Here is a 26,042-nt window from a genome sequence, read left to right as displayed (position 1 = left end):
TCAACTTAGTGATTGAAATTGTTTCTTTAAATGTTTATATTCCCTACTGGATGATAGTTCTTGAAACCTAGTGGCTTTTTATCCCTGCATACCCAGTGCCTGGCACTTCATAAAAATGAGTAAGTTGATTAGCTAAAAATACAAGACTTTAACACATGAGCCAGTCCTGCTTTGTGGTTACAGATTTAAAAGACTGTCTTCTATCTAGGCTACTCCTATGTGCCCCACCCACACCCCTCTATGCCACCCTTGGGGATACAGGGAAAACACAGGTCCTGTATAATTATCAGCACAAGTGTAGAATGTCTTCAGCGTTGTTTCCATGGAAGTGGATTGTGCAGTCTGCAACTGGGGTAAGTGATGTAAATCACATTCTAAAAAAGGCTTTCCATATACTAAGCAGGTAGAAGAGATTCCGCCATCAAGGGAAGGATTCTATGTCTAGTCAGGTTGTAAGTAAGGCAACAGGATGCTGCCAGGAAGCATCAAGTGCCAGCATGCAAAGCTGGTCAGTGAGGATGCAGCACTGCCTGTGGGGAAGAGGCGAGGTATCTTTTCTGAATGGTTTCAGGATCAGATATATGCAAACAACACAAAAGGGCATTGCTCTTTCAACTTATTCTTATTATCATGGTGATAATGATTCTAATAATCGTGATAATGGTGGTGGTGGAATGGTGACGGTGTTGTTCTTGGTGGTGGTGGTAGTGTGTGCGTGTCTGTGTGTATGTGTATGTGTGTGTGTGTGTGGTGATATAAGTGTGTCAGCAAGCATTTGTGGGACAAAAGGAGAACTTAGTGGGGTTGGTTTTCTTCCATCTTTACATGGTTTCGAGAGATATAACTCAGGTTATTAGGCCTTTACCTGCTGATCCATCTTGTCCACTGGAGAGCATTCTTATACTTTAAGAAAATTTATACTTACCACCCTATTTTTTGTGTTGTAATTTAGAGTGTGTAAGAAACTTTCCAAAGCATTCTCATTTTCTTAAATATGTTTATTTCTAAAGACGCCCAATAGTTATTGACAGAGAGATTACATAACATCATTGGTAACTCAAAGTCTGCCACTGTCGCTTGTTTAAGACAAATAGCCACTGATTCTGAATTCCTGTAAATTAGTAAATTAATTTCTTTGTTTACAAGTCATTCCAGAGAGGGCCTAAGTATGACTTGTTGAGGCAATCTGCAAAGATAAAAAAAAATAAAAAGACATAAAACATAAGACCTCAAGGAGCAAACACTGCAGTTGGCACAGCACAGCTTACCATGGCAATGCAGGCACCATGCTGTGACAACAGCATCAAGTTCTTCACACTGCCCTCTTCATAGAAAGACCTCAGGAAGGAGTTTCAGATCACAGAAGTTCAGAAGATTTAAGGGAAAGAGCTAATCTCCAAAAGGCCCTCACTGTTGGTGAAGTATGAAGAGTTCACATTAGTAATTATAAGTTCATCCTAGAACTGAGGAGACAGTCAGGCAGAGCTGACCTTGTTCGTAACAAGGAAACAGAGAGGGATCCATGGGCATGAGTTTTCTAAAGATTCCACCTAATGTTCCCAAGAGACAGGGAAAGGGGTGAGGAAAGGGATGAGGGGATGGCTCCCTCACCACCAATGACAGAGGAACCTTATCGGTTAAGCACAAGCACTTAACTCTCCTCTCCTTCTCCTGCTGTGGAACTATAGGGGGAAATAGAGGCAGCATAGAGATTAGAGAGGAAGGAGACAGCTAAGTTCAGAGCCTGCCCATGTTTCCTTCCTCTGTTGCTTGTCTCCAAGCCTAAAACTAGACTGAGAGGCAAGGTGATAGAAAAGATGGATTGATTGCTCCAAAAGAATAAGACTTTGCCGTTAGTCTGGACTAAGGTATTTTGTATCGAAAGGGACTGCTCATTAGTATTTGCATGATGGGTAAAGCTATTGTGCACATCTGAGTTTTCCTTGGGGGAAGGGGAGACAAAGAAAAAGAATTTCCAGTAGCTTAGAACAGAAAATGTTAATCTATGTTCTCATCTCACTGAGTTCAGACTATTCAATGAAATAGTTGCTTTGTTTTTCTACCTACTTCACTCTATTCTTTCTCTCTAACTCACTCTAAAAGTGCATGTTACATGTACGCTCACATATACTTACATGCATGCACACATATACATATGTAGATACACTTTGCTAATACTTCTATGCAAGCACATTTAGAGTTTTTGTTTTGTTTTAGCTTCTTTCTTCTCGATGAACAACTCAACTTCTATATATTGTTTTTCTGTTTACTTCTGCCATTAAACACAAAGGTACCGTTTCTTTTCTTTTTTAATTTTATTAATAAATTTATTAATTGAGTTACAGCTCAATTGTTATCCCATCATTTGTATCCTCCCATTCCTCCCTCCCACTTTCACCCTATTCCCCTCCCTGAGGTCTATGATTGAGGGGGACCTCCTCCCCCATTATATGGTCACAGGCTATCAAGTCTCATCTTGGTAGCCTGCTTATTCTTTCTTTGAGTGCCACCAGGCCTCCCCACCAAGGAGATGTGGTCAAATATGGAGCACCAGAGTTCATGTCAAAGTCAGTCCCCTCTCCCCCGACGCCGTGAAGAATGCCCTGTCTATTAGGTAGATCAGAGTAGGGGTTCGATGTTTACTATTGTATTGTCCTTGGTTAGTGCAATAGATTGAACAACCCTCCCCCCCGGGCCTCAATCCACCAATCACAATGTTCTTCTTGTAGGTTTCTAGAACCCTCTGGGTCCTTCTATTTCTTCATCTCCTATATTTTTCTTACCTAGAGTCTCAGTAGGATGTCCTCACATCTATCTCAATCTCCTGGTAAGTGAAGACTTTCATGGGACATGCTTTTGGGGATAGTGCCGAATTATAAGTGAGTATATACCATGTAAGACTTTCTGCTTCTGGTTAACTCACTCAGTATGATCATTTCTAGTCCCATCCATTTGTCCACAAATTTCAGGATTTCCTTGCTTTTAATAGCTGAGTAGTATTCCATAGTGTAAATGTACCAGAGTTTCTTTATTCATTCTTCAACTGGGGGACATTAGGGCTCTTTCCATGTTCTGGCTATTATGAATAAGGATGCTATGAGCATGGCTGAGCATATGTCCTTGTTGTGTGGTGGAGCATTTTCTGGGTATATTCCAAAAAGTGGAATAGCTGGGTCTTGAGGAAACCCTATTCACAGTTTTCTGAGAAATTGCCAGATAGATTTCCAAAGTGGTTGTACATGTTTGTATTCACATCAGCAATGAAGAAGAGTTCCTCTTTCTCCACATCCTCGCCAGCATGTGGTATCACTTGAATTTTTGATCTTAGCCATTCTAATGGGTGTAAGGTGGAATCTACATTTTCTTTTTTATGTGACGTCTGAATTTTGTCATTTCCTTATGGTCTGCTACAATGCATACTCTCTCATTGCAGACCCTCTGTCTTTTGCTTCTTCCTACTAAGTAACTACTAAAAACTGCAGATATAGATATGAATATTAGATTCTTAGAAACAGTCCTTCACAGCCTCTAACCCAAATCTTCATGAAGCATGCTAAGTGCCCTGTGCTAATAACATCAGAGTGTGCCTCTTAAGATGGGACACCATAAGCAACAATAAATTTAATTCTTACTATGCCACACAGTCCATACACACCCAAGTTTTTCTCTCCCACACACAATGCACACCAAAACCCAGAGGTTGGCAGACGCCTTCTAGGAAAATATCCCAGAGAAACAGGACATTGACACTCTCTTTTCTGCATTCTTGGAAATTGTGCTGAATGGCATGCTTCCTACATCCAAAATTATGGGCCCTCAGTCCCTGCAGTCTACTTAGCTAGCTCTCATCTGCCTCTAAGTGAGAGTGTTTTTCCTGAGCTGCTGGAACAGAGATGCTATCTTTTACAAATGTAGTCTGTATTTCCTGTAATAGTCAACTTCCTTTCTGGCCAATTTCTTCCAATTAATCCTCAGCAGATCTCCTAGTTAACACAAACTTCTATCTATCATTTTTCTTACAGCCTTCTTGAACTTTAGCCTTTAGAATATTCATGCCAATGTAATTGGTTACAACATGCATGTGGCTATTTGAACAGGAAGTTGTTCCCTTTATTATAACAGAAGAGGGAGAGCTTTGTTTAAATAAAGACTGTAAATAGGCAGGAATGAACTGGAGGAACCTTTTGTTTCACCCACACAATAATTACATATGGTTTTCAAAATCAGGAATGCCTCAGTATACTGTTCATTTTCTTATTTCTCTTCCAATCTGTGGTATATTTCATTCATTTTTAAATTAACTTTCTATCTTCTTAGGCAAGCTGTAAACTCTAAAGTCTTCATTGACAAATACACCTGTGATTTGGGAAAGACATAGTAATGTCTCCTAAAGTTGTCCAAATCCTAAACCCCATAACTTGGAGACATGTCACCTCATCTGGTACAGAGGTCTCCACAGATACAATTATGCACAGTATTTTAAGATGGAGCATTATCTTGTATTATCCAATCAGTTCAACATAATCACTGGATACTTAGAAGAAGGAGACAAGAGAGTCTAAGTCAGAAAAAAAATGTAACAACAAAGCAGAAGTTGTAGTGATGGGCTTTGAGGATAGAGGATAGAAGCAAGCATGGCAGATGGCCTGCAGAAAGTGAGAAAGGTCCAGAAACAGATTCTCCCTAAATCCTATAGGTTCAGTGCACACTTGATAGCCAGCACTGGGGTAATAGAGCTTAAGATACACCTGAGAGTACTGAATCTACTACTATAACATAATACATTTTAGTCAAACCACTAGTTTTGTGATATTTTGTTACAATAGCGTTAGATAATATACACATTATCTAAAATATTTTTACAAAAGCAAATTAAACCTTATTAGTCCAGTATCTTTCTCACTTGCTCTTAGTGGCCATATTGACGTAGACTTAGTTACCAGATACTGACTCATTACAGTGAGATCCAATTACTATTTGTATATGTTATAGCTCATAAATTAAAACTTAATAAAGTAATAGTTTCCATGTGCTTCAGACTGTAATACATTAAGTATTCTTTCACATAGTTGCCAACCAGAAATTTACCATCTTAGTTGAGGTTTCTATTGCTGTGACCAGACCCCACGACCATGGCAACTCTTATAAAGGAAAACAGTTGCTTACAATTTAGAGGCTTAGTCCATAATCATCAATGGTGAGAAGCATGGAAGTATGCTGCTAGCCATGGTTGGAGAAGTTCCTGAGAGTTCTACATCTAGATTGGTGGGGGGCGGGTGGCGTGAAGAAGGGAGAGAAGGGGACGGGGCTTGAGCATCTGAAACCTCAAAGGCCAATCCCACTGACCTACTTTCTCCAAGAAGGCTATACCTCCTTCAACAAGGCCACTAATAATGCCACTCCTTGTCAATCTATCAGTCTATGGTAACCAATTTTATTCAAACCACCACATTTGCCAATTTAAACTGTTTTCTTTTTGTTTGTCCTTTGTTTAGGTTTTTGCGATCGCCATCTGGATATTGTCCCACATATCTGCCCTATGGTACCTATGGGTACATGAGCACTTCACATTTGTCTTTTTTTTTTTTTTTCAACTTATATAGAACATTGTTGAGATAAGGATGCCCTGTTGCTTAACATGATCCTCACTGCTGCTCACAGAGAATAAATACATAGGTCTTGGTAGTAGTGACTGAGATGTGTGCTCAGAAGCACCCAATGAACAGTTTTAAGTGCTACCCTTTGCATTTGCAGCATAATAATCATGATAAACAAAGCTCACATGCCTTACTTCCTAGTGCAAAAGAAGCATTCTTTGCCTTGATCATGCTTAATTCCTTTTAACTGTCACCTGTGAAACTGAATTTGATTTGACATTTGTTGGTGAGGCTATGAGACGACAGAGACATATACTATGTGAATTTTCTTTCATAGTTTCAGATCAGTAACAGCAGACACGGATTTCAAAAGAAAGGATGCCAACAGATGCCATCCCTGGAGAATTGCCAAATCGACCAGGTGTAAAGGCTAAAAAGGAGGCATGTAATAGGAATGTAGGATGAAGCACCTGTTGGTGCGACTCCTGTTGTTATTGGCTGCAACCGAGTTTAATTTGAGACAGACAACAGAGGGAGATAAAAACTGGGTCATTGCCCACAGCCAGGTATTTAAAGCATGAGGGAAACAGCCTGCACAAATTCAGATGAACTATCTTTTTGTTTCACTATGAGAAATTATGTCAAATTATCTTGGATTATTACATAGCAGGGATTCAGACAAATGTCACCTTTCCTCTTTGCTTTATGTCCTACACACATAGTCTAAACAAACACTAGAGTGCTATAGGAGAAGTATCCGAATCCAATATCTCGAGAAAATCAGGTTTCTATGCTTTACTTTAGCTGGCCTAGGATCTTAAAAGATTTGATTGCCTTTAGGTAATCCTTATAAAACATATCCAGTTTCCCACTCTTCCAGATAACTGCTATTCCGTTTAGACTTCTCATCCATGACATACACAATGGTTTTTTCAATTCCCCTCTGTGTGTGTGTGTGTGTGTGAGAGAGAGAGAGAGAGAGAGAGAGAGAGAGAGAGAGAGAGAGAGACAGAGAGACAGAGAGAGAGAGAGAGACAGAGAGAGAGAGAGAGAGAGACAGAGAGAGACAGAGAGAGAAGAGAGACAGACAAAGAGAGAGAGAGACAGAGAATGTATGTGTATCAGCTTTCATGTCAAAAGAGCCTTTCCTGATGTCAATCTTGACATAGATTATAACAAAATATGTAGATGTGTCCAAGGTAATTATGAGAGTTCTTGGAAATGAAAGAGATTAAAAAATACGATATACTAAAGCAGTGAAGGCTACCACTAAAAGAGTAAAGAGGCAACCTACAGATGGGAACAAAATATTTGAAAGACATACGTGTTGTTATGACTTGATTATGAAGTGTCTCTCACAAAGGATTGTATGCTGGAGGCATAAGCCTCAGCTGGCGGTCAAGCTTTATCTTAAGTAGTTGATATGCAATCAACTTCCATGTCTATTAATTGATTAGTAAGGAAAATATGGTACATACACTGAATAGAATACTACACTCCCTTACAAAGGAAGAGATATAATTTCCAACATGAATTAAAGCTATGAATATGCTGTCATAAAAGAAATATGTTTGACGTATTGGCAGCCATGCTTGTGTCTTTCCACAGTGACCTAGTTGATTGAATAACAATAAACTCACAATCTACATCAGTTTCGTTGCCTTCAGAATGCCAAGTAGTCCTAATTTCCCCTAATAGCATACCAAAGCCAAACATTAATTCCTTTATTCTGATCTAGACTACTAATATCAATTCTCAGAACATATTACATATCATAAATTAACTTATGTGTACATAGGTCTTAGAATGGTTGTATAAGTGTCTGAGAAAAGACAGAAGAATTCAACGAATTACAAAGGGGAATAGAACCAAGCAAGGTGCTGATAGAGACACAAAGAGAAAGTCTGTGGGAGGCACTGGTGCAGAACTAAGCTGCAGGGGAAGGGTGAGACTGTGGTCAAACTGAACTGGCACGAAGGAGCTGTAGGACTGGCTATAACTGGGAAGTGCAGCACTAGGGTGGATGGCCAGGGGGGACAGATGGATGGAATTCAAGTATGCCACATTGGCCCTAGGGATAAAGCTAAGCTGGAACCCTTGGGACAGTTGGGAATTCTGTGCCCATCAGGCCCTTAATGTGCACATTGAGTGTTCAGATCACAGGGAAGTGCTGGCTATTTGCCATTGCAATGTTAGATTTCCTTCTCCTCATGGGGTCCAGATGAAAATAAAACACCTTTTGCTGGCCTGGCATATTTCATACATTCTCAGGCCTGTTTTCCTGATATAATTTTAGTATGACCACTTCTAGGGGTGTGATTTACTTCAGCATGAATAAGTTATTTATAAGTCTGGGTGGTGCCAGAGAGATGGCATTAGTTACATGAGTGTCAAGATGTAGACTCATCTGCTTCTGTATTTTCACTCAGAACGAGCCACAAGATGCTTGGACAATGGGGCACTGAGAACAAAGCCCGGATTGAAAAGACAGTTTTAAAAGATTACACAGACTGATCTCAACACATATAAAAAGAAATAATCTCAATACATCAAGAAAAATACCACATGTTTTCACATGTGGAACTGGAAACAATTGAACTCACAGAAGAAAAGTAAAACATACTGGTTATGAATGGGTGATCAGTGGAATGGATGGATAGATAAATGATGGTCAAAATGTACCAAATCTTAGGGGGGGGGGCTTAAAATTGACCTCTGTGAGAATGTGTCTTGTAATAACATCAGAAGCTACACCCATAAAGTCTTAGCAACATGTCTACCAAAATGTGAATGGAAGAAGCAGGATACCAATGTACACGCCAAAGTGGATGGAGAAAATTCCATGAGGCCTCAGCCCTACACAGAGAATGCTGGGAGTGGAAGGAATCGTTTTCTGCATGGATGAGCATACCAGTTGGTTACCTAGTACCAATGGTCAGCACCGAAAATGTACAAAAATGTGGCAGTATATAGGCTGATCAGGTTATATTTAGGAATATATACATGTGAGAGCAATTAATAAAGAAAGAGACCATAAATTTGAAAGGGAACAAGAAAAGGATTTAGAGGGAGGAAAAAAAGGGATAAATGATATCTTAAAATCTCAAAAAAGAATAAATTATTAAAAATTAAAATGTAAAGAACAAGTACATAATAAAATGGGTATAGCCAATAATTCAATACTATATATTCATATACAATTTAATAAATTTCAAATGTTCTTATCATGAAAAATGCTAAATATTTGAGGTGATAGATATGTTATTTTATTTAATTTTTCTTCATTGTACAAAAGTCATAATGACACTTTAGATCCCATAAATTTATTCAGTTTGGTATCATCTTCTAAAGTACATATATACTGAACTAGGGAATGTCAAAAACAAAAACCTAAAACCAATGATGAAAATGGAGGTTAAATAAGACTTCTCATTTAAAAATTCCTTGATCTGCATTCTAATGTAGTGGTATGATAATGGCCTCAGTAAAACAGATTTTTATATATATAAAAAAAAAGGAAGCAAGAAGTGAGAAATAATGACCCCCAAAGACCACTCAGTTGTGAGGAATAGGTTTAAAATTCAAGTAATTATGCTATAAATTCACGTTCAGGTATCTCCACTCGAGTGAAAGTTAGATGAGATCAAATTCTTGTCATTTGACATCAGCTTGAAGAATTACTTAGCTTCCCAGAGCCCAAGATTGCTCATTTTTTAAATCAAGGGAGCACTAATAAATTATTTTAAACTTCCGAAAGAACTAAAGAACCATTTTATCTCCACTGAAGGAAGATTTATGTGAAACTCCATCATTGAAATAATGAAAACTATTTTTAAAAGATTGCTTCCTTAGTTTACATGGCAGAAAGCTGGATTTTGCTCTCCCAAGTTGAGTCTTTTAGCTATCTCTTCAGACCAGGCCCACAGGACTCACTATAAGTAGCTTGGTCTACATGCTTCCAAAGTCTCTATAATAAGGACAAGCAGAATAAGTCTACATATGATGACTCAGAAGTAGTAAGAATTAGGAAGTTGAAAAGATAAACATGGTAGCAACTTATATAGTTTGGACTTGACAGTAAAAAGTATATAAGGACCATTTTCTTTATTTAATTTGAACTTCCAATATTTACTTTTGGAGTCTTTGGAATGCTTGGTACCTATTCCCAGACATTCTATACTCTCAGAACTGAACCGGTATATGTCAGGGGCAAAGCTTCAGTGTAAAGATTGAAAAAGGAGACTCCAATAACAGAAGTTGATACACAACTAACCATGGCCATGCCATTTTCTTTACTTGCTTCTTATTTTCTTCTTATTATGTATAAAATCCAGACAACTGATCTACCTCATAACAGAGATACTAACATTCATTTATTTTGTCACTTGGCAGAGAAACTTCATTGAAACTGAAAGCTATTTGGAAAACAATGCATCCTTCCTATTTGGGCCAACTTGTTTCTAAAAGAAACTTGACAAAACTACCCTTGAGAAATCTAACAGAAAAGCAGAATTTAAGCAACAAGTTTCTAAGGCAACATAGGTTTCTGAAATACTGAATAGTAGTTTTAGAAAGCTGTTGAAGTAAAAATAATTTTTTTCAAATAATTCTCACACATATTTTCATTTTATTACTCACTTATGCAAGACTCAGATCTCCAGAGGGAAATCTTTAGTCTATTCCTGGAATCCCCACTGAGAGACGGAGTCCATTTTCCATGCAAATGCATAAGAATTTATTGAGCTGATGCTACAGGGTCTGCCAAAATCTTTTGAGCTGGAGATGCCAAGGAGCAGAAGCATGGGCTTTTTATACCCTTTACAGAAGCAGAACTTAGCAGAGAAACTTGATGGGTTAATAGACTAGCATTGGGACTTTTTCAGTTGGGGAGGGGTAAGTACAATTTGAGGGTATTAGAAAATTTTAAACACAAGCTGTAACACGAACTGGCTGTTCTTGAGTCAAGCTGGACTCTAAAGTTTCTCCTGTTCCTGTCACACACGCACAGTGATTTGATATCGTTGTCTGTCCTTGGTTCAAGCTGGGCCCTACACAAACTGGCTGTCCTTGAGTCAAGCTGGATCCTTCACAAATTTACATGCTTTGGCCTTAATGGGGGCCCTTAAGGGAGGACTGGGTAGGCTGACTTTTCCCAGACTTTGGCCTTAATGGGGGTTCTTAAGGAGAGGGGCCTGGTTCTTTCACTAATGAGACTGAGAAATGAACCATCAGAGGTCAGGATTTAATGCAAGAAGCAATTCTACCATGTGTGGGCATGGGGATATGAGTGAATGGATGGAAATTTTTTTCCAAGAATTTGAAAACAAAGTGTTTAGGTAACTATGTGAAAGAAGTTAAGACTTGACACAAGACATTAAACTAGATTTTTAAAAAGGGTGACTTGTAAGTCTTGCAAAGAAGTTTAGGCCATAACCTATAGAGATAGGGGAGGCAATAAACAATGTCAAAATTGGCAGTAAGTATCCAAATATACATTATCTAATGTGGAAGAGTAGTATGAGTAAAAGAGAAAGCAGTGACATATCGGTATTTCGTGAGTCATTCAGTTGAGACATGAGTCAAAGAAATAGGTAATTTCTTTTTTTTTTTTTAGTTTTTTTTTTTATTAATTTATTCTTGTTACATCTCAATGTTTATCCCATCCCTTGTATCCTCCCATTCCTCCCCCCCCATTTTCCCATTATTCCCCTCCCCTATGACTGTTCCTGAGGGGGATTACGTCCCCCTATATATTCTCATAGGGTATCAAGTCCCACAAAAGCCTTCACTTACCAGGAAACTGGGACAGAGGGGAAGGCATCCTATTGGGACTCTAAATGAGAGACGCATGGGAGAACAGCAAAATAAAAGGATCCAGAGGGTCCTAGAAATCTACAAGTAGAACAATATGATAGGCAGATTTGGGCCCAGGGGTCCCGCTCAAACTAAGGCACCAGCCAAGGACAATACAGGAGGTAAACTTTAAACCCCTTCCCAGATCTAGCCAATGGTCAGAATATTCTCCACAGTTGAGTGGAGAGTGTGATATGACTTTCTCACGTGTTCTGGTGCCTCACATTTGACCATGTCCCCTGGAGGGGGAGACCTGGTAGAACTCAGAGGAAGGACAGCAAGTAGCCAAGAATAGGTAATTTCTTGGAAGAGCTATTTGAGACCAAGTGAGTAGGAGAATTTGAACAAGCCCATGGGAAGAGCATGAGAGAGGGATTCTAGGATAAGATCCTCTGTGGAAAAACTGGATGTCCAATTGAAGAAAGCAAAACTATAGATATCAGAAGAGTTTTTACTGAAGATGGAGCATTCCAGTTTAGACAAGCTAATTTTTAGGTACTTGTAAGATATTTTTAAAAATTACAACTCACTAAGATATTAAGATGCTGGTGCTCACAATCAAACCATCAAATACTATAGGTTTTGAACTCACCAACACAGAAGATTTGAAGTGATTGGGTATGGATGAAATGATCTTGTTTCTGGAAGATCATAAAATTAGTTTAAAACTTTGAAAGTTTTTTATGCATTTGGGATATAGAAAAAAGTATCTTTCTAGCAAAGAGATGAGCTATGGTGTTGTTTTGAACAGCTAAGATGTTTTTAAAAAGCAACTTTTATTGAAAATGGATTCTTGTCTCCATAATGCATAGTTTTCTCTATAAAGTATAGCATTTTCCTCACTCTAACCCTTCCAATTCCTCTCCCTCACCCCTCATCTCTGGATCTACTCCTTTTTTTGTGTCACATTAGAAAATAAGAGACTTCTAAGAGATAATAACCCAACAAAACAATATTACACCTGTCAGTGTGGCCAAGACCAATAACACAAGAGACAGCTCATGCTAGCAAGGAAGCAGAGCAAGGGGAACACTTTTCTATTGTTGGTGGGTGTGCAACCTTGTACAGCCACTATGGAAATCAATATAGCTATTCCTCAGAAAGTTGGAAGTTTAACTACCTTAAGATCCAGATATACCACCCTTAAGTATATACTCTAAGGATTCTCCATCCTAACAGAAGGACACTTGCTCAGCCATGTTTACTACAGCTTTACTCATAATAACTGGGAACAACATAGATGTCCCTTAACAGAAGAAGGGATAAGAAAAATGTGGTACATATACACGATGGAGCATTACTCAGCTGTTTAAAAATGACATCATGAAATGTGCAGGCAAATGAATGGAACTAGAAAAAGTCATCTTGAGTGAGATAACCTAGACCCAGAAAGACAAATATGGTGTGTATTCATTCTTATAAATGAATATTAGCTGTTAAGTAAATAATAAACAAGATACAATCTATAGACCCAAAGAGATCATGTAAACAGGAGGAGTCTAGGGGCGACACAGGGATCTTCCTAGAAGGGTGAAATAGTATAGATTTTAGGGAACAGGTGGAAATTAAAGTTGAGGGAGGTTCAGATAGGAAGGAAAATGGGGTAGAGTGAGTGTGGGAAAAGAAGTCTGGAATTGTAGAGTATTTGGCAGTGATGTGGAAGCCATGAAGGTGACCCTAATGAGAACTAGTAATGCGGACACAGTGTCTTAACTGGCCATCTCCTGTAGCCAGGCAAGGCTTTCAGTGGTGGGACTGTATTGTATTCAGTTGAGTTGTTGACCAAGAGAGTACCAGGGAAATCCCCAAACAATCCAGGCTGTTGCCAAGACAAAGGGATGCTTTCAGAAAACTGACAGTTGTGCCCCATTCCTGAGAATAACACTCACACACACAACTCACTAAACATGGAGAAATTATTTTTCATAAGCAAGCCAAATCTCGACGATATACCAAAGTGAATGAGGATTAGTCAGTGATTTCTGAAGGACACCGAGTGGAATTGTGCATTGTATCTAACAAATGCTCAGGATTACATTAGTGTTTTTATTTAGAGTAGCAAAACGTTTAACAGCTGTAAGTAACTCCACACAAGAAAGGTCTCTGAAATGCTACTCTGAAAACTATCTGGCATCTGTTTAATTAAACAGGGAAACAATGTAATTGGGAATTTTCACTTCAATGAATCTATTCAATCCACTCCCCTAGTATCAGAAAAAAAATTATTATAAATGACTGTGAGAGTCAAATTATTTACTCTTTTGGTTATTGCATTTTGTATTTTCAACAAAAAGCTGTCAGAAAGGATGTGATTAGGGTTAAAATTCGATTACTTTGACTGAAGGGCTAGGATGTATACTAAGGAATTCAGATAAGTTCACAAATTACCTTGTGGTCTTTTACGTTCATTAGGATTCACTTAGAGTGGCTCAGGATTTAATTAACTACTCTAGATAGTTTTGGGAAAGTAACTGTGTAAAGGCAACACTAGCCTCTGAGAAGGAATGCTGATCTTTGTCTCCTTCTATAGCGTTGCTACCATTCTTCTATTGATCTGGGTAGATAACTTTTTTAAAAAGATAATTTCTCTGCTTGTTACATATACATTTGTACCAAAACTTGGTAATATTCTATTTATGATAAGAATTTAAGATAAGGATCTGAGAAGAACTAGGAGAGGGTGAAACATGATCAAAATATAATTCATCTTTTTTCATAACAAAAGCAATACATATTAAATAAAAGGAAAGCTAAAAATGAAATCATGTGTGCCTTCTAGGGATAATTACTGTGGAAAGAGAAATAATTTGCCTTTAACTATTGCTTATTTACATTGCTACATAGTTTAATGCATCTTTGATTGTATATGTCATCCTTTCTTTTCCAACTGTGGCTTTCTTGCTAATATTAGTGTGTCTGAAGAGAGCCTGGGTGCTTACCAAATGAGAGGACTGGGATGAGTAACGTTGAGCCTTGAATAGATGCTAAGACTGCACAGAGGATTGGGAGAGGATTGTTCATGGCGACATGAAACCAAAGCAGATGTGTCAATCCCCGCAACTCTACAGAGCACCTGGAACACCTCATGCTTCCCTCTGTTGCCAATTCTCACATCCACACATGCACACATGAGCCAAGGTAATGGACTCTCAGTTTGTACACATACATGTACATGTACGTGTGTGTGTGTGTGTGTGTGTGTGCATATAACAATAATTGTACACAACAGATCCTGAATTTGAGAGGAGTGAGTAATGAGTGAGAAGGGGAGAAGAGGAGTAGGAGAAATGTAGATGCAGTGCTCATGTATGGAGTTCTAACAACAACAACAAAAACCTGTATAAAACAAACAAACAAACGAGAATCAATAGCAGGCTTTTTTTTTCCCCCTGGTTAGGATGATCTGTATTTGACCCTTTCCTCTCCATTCCTCTCTCCCCCTCCCATCCTTTTCCTTCTTATTCTTTCTCTTCCTCCCCCGACCCACCCCCGCCACTCGAGCATATTTTGGATATTTCTGTACCAGTTTCAAAGAAAGTCCTGGCTCTCCTCATGATTGAGCACTTACGCCTTGTCTGCATCCTGCTTTTCTTTCTGCTCTTAATTTGTCTGTTTAGTCTCAGAATGGTGGCTTGGAAGGGACCCTAGGATAAGAACCAAGAATGGCAGGCTTTTTTCTCCCACTCCACCGACAAGCAGCTGTGGGTGAGTCAGGACTCTGAGCCTGCTGGTCTCTTCATCTTTGGGAACCTATTAATATGTCTTCATGCTCTATTAAAAGGTCTTTCTATTTTTCATTCATGTCGCAGCATCTGTTGAGTCTTTGCTACTATATCCTACCTACGAAGAACATTTTTAAATTGCTTCAGTTAATATATTCGAGAAGTAGATGTTGCAGTTGACGTTATAAGCTTATAAAACTGCAAAGCATCTTTGAATTATAACTGTTTTGCCAAGTACATAGATTTTGATTAATACTCATTATTTTTTGAACCATGTCAGTGACTCAGTGCTCACAAATTTATATTTTAATTAACTTTAAAAAAGAATTCCAAAAGTTTAACTACAATAGATTTCACTAAATGTATAGTAGAATTCAAATACATTCATAATTTATATATTTTATTGGCTCCTGTATCTCCATGCATTATAACAGTTACTAATGTAACTATTGCAATCTATGGTTGATGATGGATCATTTGGTTTCCCAAATTTGCATGCTAATTGCCATTGATGTATTTGAATTCCATTTCCCAACACCTTGTGTTAAATGGGATCAAATCTTTAAAGTAGGCATTATAGCACCTTTCCTTATTGTTGTGACCAAGAAACTTAAGGGGTGGAGGGATTATTCTGTCTCACAGTTTTAGGGGACACAGTCCATCATAATGGCATGACTGTAAGGTGGTTGATCACACCACGTCCACAGTCAGGACCAGAGAGAGATGAATGCTGGTAATCATTTTGATTTTTTTTTTTCATTCAGTCCCTGATACTTGCTGTGGAATAGTACTGCCTATATTTAGGGTGGACCTTCCTACATCAACTAACCTAGTTTGGAGATTTCCTCACAGACATGCCCAGACATTTGTTGCTATGGTGACTCTAAGTCCCATAAAATCGACAATCATGATTAAGTATCACATATGCCATATTAATAAAAATATATATCTCAATGAAATGCTAAGATAATTTATCTCAAAAGAATGGTGTCCTAATGCCACGGCACACTTTTCAGTTGATATGTTCATGTAAAATATAAAATATGAAAAAAAAATCTGCTGTATTACCATGGCTATTTCAGTAACTTTTTCTTTTTGACATCAACTCTTCTCTCTCATAAGTAAGTTGTGTTCATGGTTGTTGGTCAGGGACCCATGTGCACAATACTCCTGCTAATGATGAGCTTTAATGGTTTGCAGTGTTAAAAATCTGTTTCAGACTTCACAACCTGAGGAAAGATGCTCCACATGAATTATCTAGGCGATCAATACAAGATTTAAACATTTGAGGCTTTGGAAGAGTTTGCTGTTTATCTTCTTTTACACTTCAGGGAGGGCACAGTAGGCATCAAAACTGGAAGATAGCTCCTAAATCCAATATTTCTTCTGCTGTACTATCTGTATGGAACAAATTATCTAAATACAAAACTAATGCTTTGTGTAGCGGAGGGATTGAAACCAGAGGTCAGTAGACAATCACCTGCAGACCAGATTTGACCTGCATGTGTTTTTTAAGTAGCTGGAGACACAGCTATGTTCAGGACTGTGCCTATTGCTGTGGCTGCTTTTCTGCAAAGGTGGAGTCTTTAGTGGCTAAAACAAAACACAACTGTACAACCCACAAGACTTAAAATATTTATTCTCTATCTTTTCAGAAAAAAAAACCCCAAAGCTTCAAACTCTGCTTAACATATATTCAAGTCTTTGCACTTTAACTTCAGAACAAACTTAGTGATGAAGTTACTAAGTGTGAAAATCACTTCTTGCTGTGTTGCCTCTTACAGTCAAGTACTCCTCTGAGGAGGAGAGGAGAAAATACATTGAAAAAAAAATTGAGAGTAGCATTCATATGGTTAATTCTGTTCTGTTGTTTACAGAAATTTTCAAATTTTTTTTAGTGTGTGTGTGTGTGTGTGTGTGTGTGTGTGTGTGTGTGTGTGTGTTTGTGTGTGTGTGTGATGTACATGCAAGTGCCCGTGGAGTCCAGAAGAGGGCATTGGATCAACTGAAGCTGGAGTTACAATTAGTGTGAGCCTTTTAAAATGAGTACAACCTTTGGAGAAGCAGTGCAGTGCAGTCACCTCTCCTGTCCCATTTGCATCCTTTTATGTGTTCCAAAGAAGCAGGTAAATTCTACATAGTGTTAGTACATAAACTCGGATTAAACTATTTTTAATAACACCCTAATTTTAAAAAATTTTCCCAGAGAATTTTAAAAAGAGTGCAGAGAGGACCCATGTATGCACCATCATCTTCTCCTGTGTTCTCACACAATCTAAAGCTAGGAACATGACAGGAGTAGAATATACGTGCTTTTTAGTCCTATGCCTCTTATTTGCAGATACAGAATCATGCTGTCACCACCACCAAGACACAGAACCCTTCCATCGCCATAAGTGTACCCCTGTGCTTCCTTGTAACAGTCATGCCTGCTTCTCTCCAGCTCCCCAACTCTCCTCTGACAACTACTGGTTTCCACCTCTGCGATTTTGTTATTTTGAGAATGTTATACAAGTGAGCTAATTACCATTTTTAAAATTCTCATCTTTATAATGCCCCTGTGAGCTATCCCAGTTGTACACATAAATAGTTAATTCTTTCTCATGGTGGAGTAAAAGTCCATGGTATTGGTCACCACAGTTTAACTGTTTCTTCACATTCAAGAAACTATTCTTTCTTGGAAGGAATGGAAATTTTGGGTTTTTCAGAGTTTTTGTTGTTGTTGTTGCCTTGTTGTGTTACAAAATCTACCATGCATAACCAATTGTAATATTTGAAAATGCCAAGGTTATAATTACTGAGTTATCAGTGGTGTGTGGTTGTATAAGTGTTAAAAATATTCTAAGTTATTTTATACATTGATTTTTCTATTAAACATTAATATCAGCAATTTTTAAGAGTTCTAACTTTGTCATATTCTTAACAGCATTTGATGTTATCACTTTAAAAAAGTTAATTGTTTAGGTGCATAGTGATATTTTTCTGTGGTATAGTTGACATTTAATCTCTCTGTGGTATAGTTGCCATTCCTCTAATATAGCTCATAGTATTGAACATTTTAAATAATTATTTTAATTCATATATTTACATCATATATTTAGCCAATTTTAATCTTTTCTGCATCATCCCACTTTTAGTGTTGGTGAGCTAAGTACTTTTAACCCATTTTGAAATTTTTTCCCTTAAATTTTGAGAGTCAATGATATGCTATAAATATGTGTGAAAACATGCTGGTGATACACACACACACACAAACACACACACACACACACACATACACACACACATATATATTGCAGTTAGAAAATAAGTTCACAATGACTTAATTAAATGAACAAAACAGCTTAAAATCTAGGCTGGAAAAGTCACGTATCCTAAAGAAATAAGATTGAGTCAATATTTGTTTTCTGGACATGAGTAGTGATCTTTACTTTTTCATTAGGCACTATGTAAGAGCTATACCCTAGCAGAGTGGTTTTATCAGGAAGGCATTTCATTTAACCATAACCAGGCTGCTTCTGTGTCCTTCCTCTCACATTCCTTGTGTTTAGTCCTTATCCTCTCCATCTAACAAACCTAGACACTACACTCCAACTGTCCTATAGCCTGAGTGGTAACAGTATAGTAAAACACAAGAGTAATCTTCTCTTCAAAATGACTTTCTCAAAGTCCTACACAAAGCGAGCACAACCCTTTCGACTTACACATCACAGACAAAACCTGACTAATCAAGTTGACTTAATTTCAAAGTGTACAGAGTAAATGCCATCTCTTAGCTGAGCACAAGACAGCTCTAAAATACAATTGGGCAAGGGCTGGGAATAGACAAAGAAGGAAACTAGCAATCTTCTACCACTGTCATTTGAATAAAAATTCCCATTTCTTTACTGCAATTTAAGAAAATTTCCTCTTCTAAAAGGCCTTCTTCTCCTCCAAAATACTCTTTAAAATATGGCGATTGAAAAAGATTACATCACTTTCCCCTCTCCTGCTGAGTTCCTTCCATCTACCACCCACCAATTCATCCCATGTGGATAGCTTTAAATTGATAGCATCCTTTTCTTTGATTATTGTTGTTACATGTTGTTATATATGCATTAAATATATAAATGCAGCCTGCTGAGTTATTTTTTGTTGTTTGTGTGTACCTATAAACTGTAGCATTTCACAGCACTGTACTTAGGTTCATAGTATCTGCTTAAGTTCTGTGGCATCAAGAGAAGGCATGAATTCATTGGAGTCTTCTTGTTAAACAATTCTTAAGAAGAGTAAGAGTTGATAGTGACAAGATGTGATGGTGATTGTTTTACATTCAGAATTTTAGATGCACTAAAATAGGAAAGATGTTTTCTTCAACACTGTCAAATACAAATAGCCAAAACACTAAGAATGTAACATTTATATAATTCATGATTGTGTCTTCTCACTATAGGTAGTTGGTTGTATATATGTGTAATAATATAAATGTATATGTAAAAAATAAAAAAAAATTTAATTCATAAAAAAATAATAAAATTTTTAAAAAGAGATTTGGAGCAGGCATGTGCACAGCAAAGATTGGGCGAGCCTCTGAATGCTCAGGAAGGCAGATTAATGGGGATACCTCCCTTTAAGAGAGGCAGCAAAGACTGGAGCAAGAGTTGAATCCTAAAATGTAGAGACAACAACTATAGACTTCAAGAAACATTAGGAATCTAGAAAATAAGCAACCAAGCAATCCCAAGCCATGTTGTCACACAAACTCCTAGTAGTGTGTCTTCCCCATGCCTTATTTTGGGGTATTCTTGCTTGTATATAAAAGGCCCACAGTCTTTAGTCATACTTAGTTGAAGGAACATATATGTACAACTATTCCAGCTTTCCGAAAAGCAGGAACCCAGGAATCCATCCTGGTTGTTTAGGTTTTTATGTTATTCTGATTTCTCAACCTGTGCCCCCAACCCCCAGGAAGTCACTAGCCTGATGGCCAGGTGAAATTTCCTCTCCCCTTCTAAGGTCATGTCCAGCAGCACCTGTAATTCCTCCTCATGCAAATGAGGCATCCCCAGCAACCTGGCCCCTACCAACGATGTACACTCACCTTGAAAGCCCTTATAGACACCCCAAAAGTTTAAGTAGCTTTCATTCCCTGCCTAAGAGTCTATTTTCATCTCACTCACAGCCACCTGAGGAGGTCTCTTTCATTGAGACCATCCTTTCCCTTTTCCCACAAAGGTCAGGGAAATGGAGCCCAAATGGCAAAAGGGAATGTCAGAAAGGGGCCAAAACAGTGTGTCAGATAATTTAGTGCTGTGGCTACTGGCATTCATGAGACTCCTAGCATCTCAGATGGGTGTTGGGTTCCAAACTTGGGTCCTCAAACACTCTAAACTGCCAAGTCATCTCTCCATCCCTTAAAAGATAGTATTTTCTGAAGCCAAGCATTTTAGTTTCAAGTGCTTGTCTTGGTGGTGCTATACAGGTCTTATGTTTGAGATAAATTCTTTCGGTAACTTAAATTATATGAGTCAGGACTTCCAACTCAGCATTAAATTTGTGGGTTTTGTATGTTTTCTTACAGTTCAGTTTTTCCACCAATAGCACTATAACATTTTTCAAACACTCCATTTTTTAATTTAATTTTAATTGTATTAATTTATTCAGATTACAACTCAATTGTTTTCCCATCATTTGTATCCTTCTGTTCCTCCCTCCCTCCTGCTTTCACTCTATTCCCCTCCCCTAGGTCTATGACCCAGGGGGACCTCCTCCCCCACTATATGGTCATAGGCTATCAAGTCTCATCGTGGTAGCCTGCTTATTCTTTCTTTGAGTGCCACCAGGCCTCCCCACCAAGGGGAGGTGGTCAAATATGGAGCATCAGAGTTCATGTCAAAGTCAGTCCCTGCTCTCCACATAACTGTAGAGAATGTCCAGGCCATTGGGTAGATCAGAGTAGGGGTTCAATGTTTACTATTGTATTGTCCTTGGTTAGTGCAGTAGTTTGAGCACAACCCCCTGGGCCCCAATCCACCCATCATGATGTTCTTCTTAATTCTAAATAGTATTTTAGCATCATAGCTATAAACCAGGATTTTAAATGAATATTCTTTTCTCATGGGAAAAGCCATTACTTTTTAAAAATTAATTAAACAATTTTTATTTTTTACATATACATTTATGCTATTATACATATATACAATAAACTACCTACAACAAGAAAAACCATGACACAATCAGGAATTATATAAATGTTACATTCTTAGTGTTTTGGCTATTTGTATTTGATAGCCATGAAGAAAACATCTTCCCTAACTTGGTGCATCTAATATTCTGAATATAAATCAATCTCCATAAATCAATCTCCATGGTCATTAAACCGTTCTGTGCTTTCTTGGGAACAATAAGCCCTGAAAAATAATGGACACATAATGCCGATGGCAAATAATGTTTGAATTAAGCTTTTGAGATGATAGCCAGCATTCCATAAGAGTGGCATAATATGAGGACTTTTGGGGGGTGAACCCACTCTAGTGGGGATTGGGATATGTCTCAAAGATAAGAGATTTGACACTGCTGTATAGGTACCATGTGATAATTGTTCCATCCTTCTACCAATTGTCCTTCTGTGTGAACCAGTGGGCTGCATTAAGTCTGATGTAGAAGCATTGTTAAGGGCTTCTTTACAAGAGCGTGGGTGAATTAGCAGTGGCTTTACACTGATGAAAATGCCTCTGCTTCACCCCATGATAGAACACTGATGGGCAGTCATATGCAGGCCTTACAGAGAGGCTCACAGAACTCGTGCTTTAGTTTTGTTGTTTTTAAACGAGCATTGTTGGGTTCTAGGCAGAACTGTCCTTTGCCACACATACACAAAGTCACTTTTGTCATTCTCAGCTTGTTGGTGTATATATTAGTATTGGGAAACATTTGCTTTCGCATTTTGTTTTCACGCAAATTGACTGGCATTTGCCTGGAGTGTTGTGGATGCTATAGTTTTGAAAAGTGTGTATTGACAGGTAGCTGTTATCTAACTATATTTAATAGTTCATCTTCCTTAAACATCATCTGTGCTCTGCCTATTCTTTCTTCCATCCTTGCTAAATTCTAGAAACCAATGCCCTTTGTACTCTTTATATTTTTATGTTTTCTAGAGTGTTTTAGTTGGAATCATAGTAGGTAGTCCCCAGGAAATGCTATCCTTTCAAAATATAATACGCATAGGCTTCCTCATTGCTTTTGCATCTCATTTATTTTTATTTGATGAGTAATATGAACATTGTTTGGTATATGATTTATCCATTTACCTACCAAGAATATCTTTATTTATTTCATGTTTTTGCAGTTATTAATACAGGTATCTTAAAAATTGTACGTATGGTTTGGGTAAGTGTATAGTTGGCAAGCTTTGGGATAAAATATAACTGCTTGGTGTTGTGCTAACAACACATGTACTGCTCTAAGAAAATACTAAACTCTCTTTTGAAGTGAATTTCCAATTTTATATTCCAATCAGCAATTATGAAGTTCATTTTGGTCATCAACTTGACTGGGTCTGGACTCAAAAGAAGGCTTCTGGGAACTTTTAAATTAATGATGATATTGTTGCTGTTGTTGTTGATGATGATGATGATGATGGTGATAATAATGAGGAGGATGAGGAGGAAGAGAAGAATAAGAAGAAGAAGAAGGAAGAGGAGGAAGAGGAGAAGGAGGAGGAGGAGAAGAAGAAGAAGAAGAAGAAGAAGAAGAAGAAGAAGAAGAAGAAGAAGAAGAAGAAGAAGAAGAAGAAGAAAAGAACATTGACCAGTTGCCATTCTTCATCTAGTTAGTGTATTCACTCACTGACTTTTCTGCCTCCTTTTTTGGGAAAACATTCATGTGGCAGACTTGGTAGACTAGGTGGATTTTGGTGGTAGCTGCATAAACAAATAGCAAAGAATAAAGGTTAAATAGCAGTGGTATCCTGAGAATAATGGAACATCCAGAAAACGATCACTGTGCTTCTTCTCACATGGATATCAAAGCCAAAACGATTTGCAGTCACCTTTACACTGAGGAAGGATGAGAAGAGAAAAACAAGAGAAAATTCAAGAAAACACACAGAAGGAATCTAAGAGTAAAACTTAGTCCATTTTGTGTTGCGATGACAAAATAGTTAATGCTTCATAGTGTATGAAACAAAGACGTCTATTTACCTCTCAGTTCTGGAGATACTAGAGTATGGTACAATCATTGGTGTCCAGTAAGGGATCGTGGTGAATAAAACGTAATGAAAAAAGGAAAATAATTGGGGAGTGGTTCCTAGGCAACAGGGCAGGACCAAGACTAGGGAGAGACAGGCTCATTCTTTTATAACAACTTTCTGCCTCAGTAGCCAATGTAGACATTCAAAAGAAGGTGTTAGTTCTTTCTAATGGCCCACCAAAGGAACTACTTCAGGTGCCTCCATGGTGAGACTGAACCTCAGGTTGAGTTTTAGAGAAGGGCCATATTCAAACAAGAGCAGAGGAAATTTTTATATTTCATTGGCTGCTGCTTTGTGATTAATCATAATTTAAATGCCCAGGAATAAAGACTGCATGACCTTTTCCAAATGTAATGGTGTGACTCTGTTGGTGTATGAGTGTAAGCATATGTATTTCAAAGAAAACTAAAGTACTGCTAAGAGCTGTAGACAGTGTAGGAAAATACTACCAGAGGAAATTTATTTAAGAGTATATTCAATAGGATTCTTAAAAGTTGAAGCTTGTGAAATGCCGTCTTTTTATCTAGATTCAGGAAAGGACCATAATCAATGGCTTATTCAAGTGTAATGTGATGCAATGACTGAGTAGGCACTGATAAAGTAGGGTAAAGTCTACTATCACACTATGATTAGTTGCATAAAATATGCAAAATGTACTAATCAGTCTTGAAAACGATGACTTTTGTTTACAGTCATCAACAATCAATCGTGCCTGACTGAAACTAGAAAAGAATCCAGCCAGAAGACAAAGATTTAATATTTATATAGAAATTGTCAATGATTGCTTACATTGTAGTCATTCCAAAACCAATTTATTTAATAATACTTTCAAAATTACACAGTGTATTATATGAAGCATGTCCAGGCTAAATAGGGTTTTTGTGCTGATTGAAACAGTAAAGAAATGCTTAGTTTTAGGAGTTAAAGATGCAGAGAATTGAGCAGTTGCTAATATTTGAACTATCTACTGTACATCTCACCATCTAAGTGTAGTTGGATTTTAAAGAGGACTATCCTATTGGGATTCCAGATGAGAGAAGCATGGGAGAATAGCAATGTAGAAGGATCCAGAGGGTCCTAGACGCAGATGTGGGCCCAGGGGTCCCGCTCAAACTAAGGCACCAGCCAAGGACAATACAGGTGGTAAACTTTAAACCCCTACCCAGATCTAGCCAATGGACAGGACATTCTCCACAGTTGAGTGGAGAGTGTGATACGACTTTCTCACATACTCTGGTGCCTCACATTTGACCATGTCCCCTGGAGGGGGAGACCTGGTGGCACTCAGAGGAAGGACAGCAAGTAGCCAAGAAGAGACTTGATACCCTATGAGAATATATAGGGGGACGTAATCCCCCTCAGGAACAGTCATAGGGGAGGGGAATAATGGGAAAATGGGGGGGGGAGGAATGGGAGGATACAAGGGATGGGATAAACATTGAGATGTAACAAGAATAAATTAATTAAAAAAAAATTTTAAAAAAGAGGACTATGTTTGTGAAACAAATGATTCTATTATTAAACATTTTAACAATGCAAAAGACACATTCCCCCTAATGTTACAACCTCTGTAAGTTTGAACACAGGAGATTTGATGTGTGATTATTGTGGCTGGGCTCGGCGATCACGAGTTGAGATTAGTAGCCTAGCTCTCTCACTCCCTGGTGTATTCCACTGCAATCTTTAACTACTTTATGTCTCTTTCCTCCAGGATGAACTTGGAGCAAAAAATCTATATCCAGCTCATGTTTTCAGAGAGATTCAGAAAATAATGTGAAGGAAACCTTGGAAATAATCCAATGTTAAAACACTATGAAAAAAAAAGAAAAAAAGAAAAAAAAAAGAAAAAAAAAGAAAAAAAAAAAAAAGAAAACACTATGAAAATATGTTGTTCTAAGAGATGCCTATAAAACAGTTCCACAAACCCTTTTTCATTTATAAAGGAGCTTGCTATTATCAAGTCAAAGACCACAAGATTATGTTTAAAGCCCTATATATTATTTAGTATACAACTCATTCCAGGACTCTGCATTGGTACAAATATAAACATAGCATTTATAATTTTGTGTTTTTTTTTCTTTTTCCTTAAAATGTGTTTTCACTGATACCTACATTTTTGGCAATACTTCTATTTTATGTTCTTGTTGAAGCATAACAATGGGTTTGCCACCATATCTACCATCTGAGATGTCTGATATTGTTAAAGAAATTAAGTAAGCTACCTTCTTTTGAGCGTCAATGCCTATTTAAAATCTTAAATCCAGTTATGTGGGGAAATACATAAAGTCCTTAAAACAACTTCAGACTGTGCTATTCTGTCTGAAAATTATTTATGCACAATAGAAGTAAGCTAGGGACTGTGTTCATCTCACTAGTTTGTAATTTCTACTAACTCAATAGTAGAGGGAAACCAAGGTTTAGAAAGAGTGTTAATTAAAATAGAACTCATACCCATTCAACAAAGATATTTATGACTCAGAGATATAAAGTTATCTCTAGGGACAATGGGCCAGAGATGGCCTCTGGTGAATGTGTACATCAGTGTGTGGATGCTACTTTGACTTGGTGTCTTAGTTCTACTATGTTAGCATCAAGTATTCTTCCAAGACATGGAAAATAGGCACTTTCAACCCCCACATG

Source organism: Acomys russatus, chromosome 5, assembly GCF_903995435.1.
Source record: "Acomys russatus chromosome 5, mAcoRus1.1, whole genome shotgun sequence".
Classification (NCBI taxonomy): Eukaryota; Metazoa; Chordata; class Mammalia; order Rodentia; family Muridae; genus Acomys; species Acomys russatus.
Note: the sequence above shows the minus strand (reverse complement) of the source record.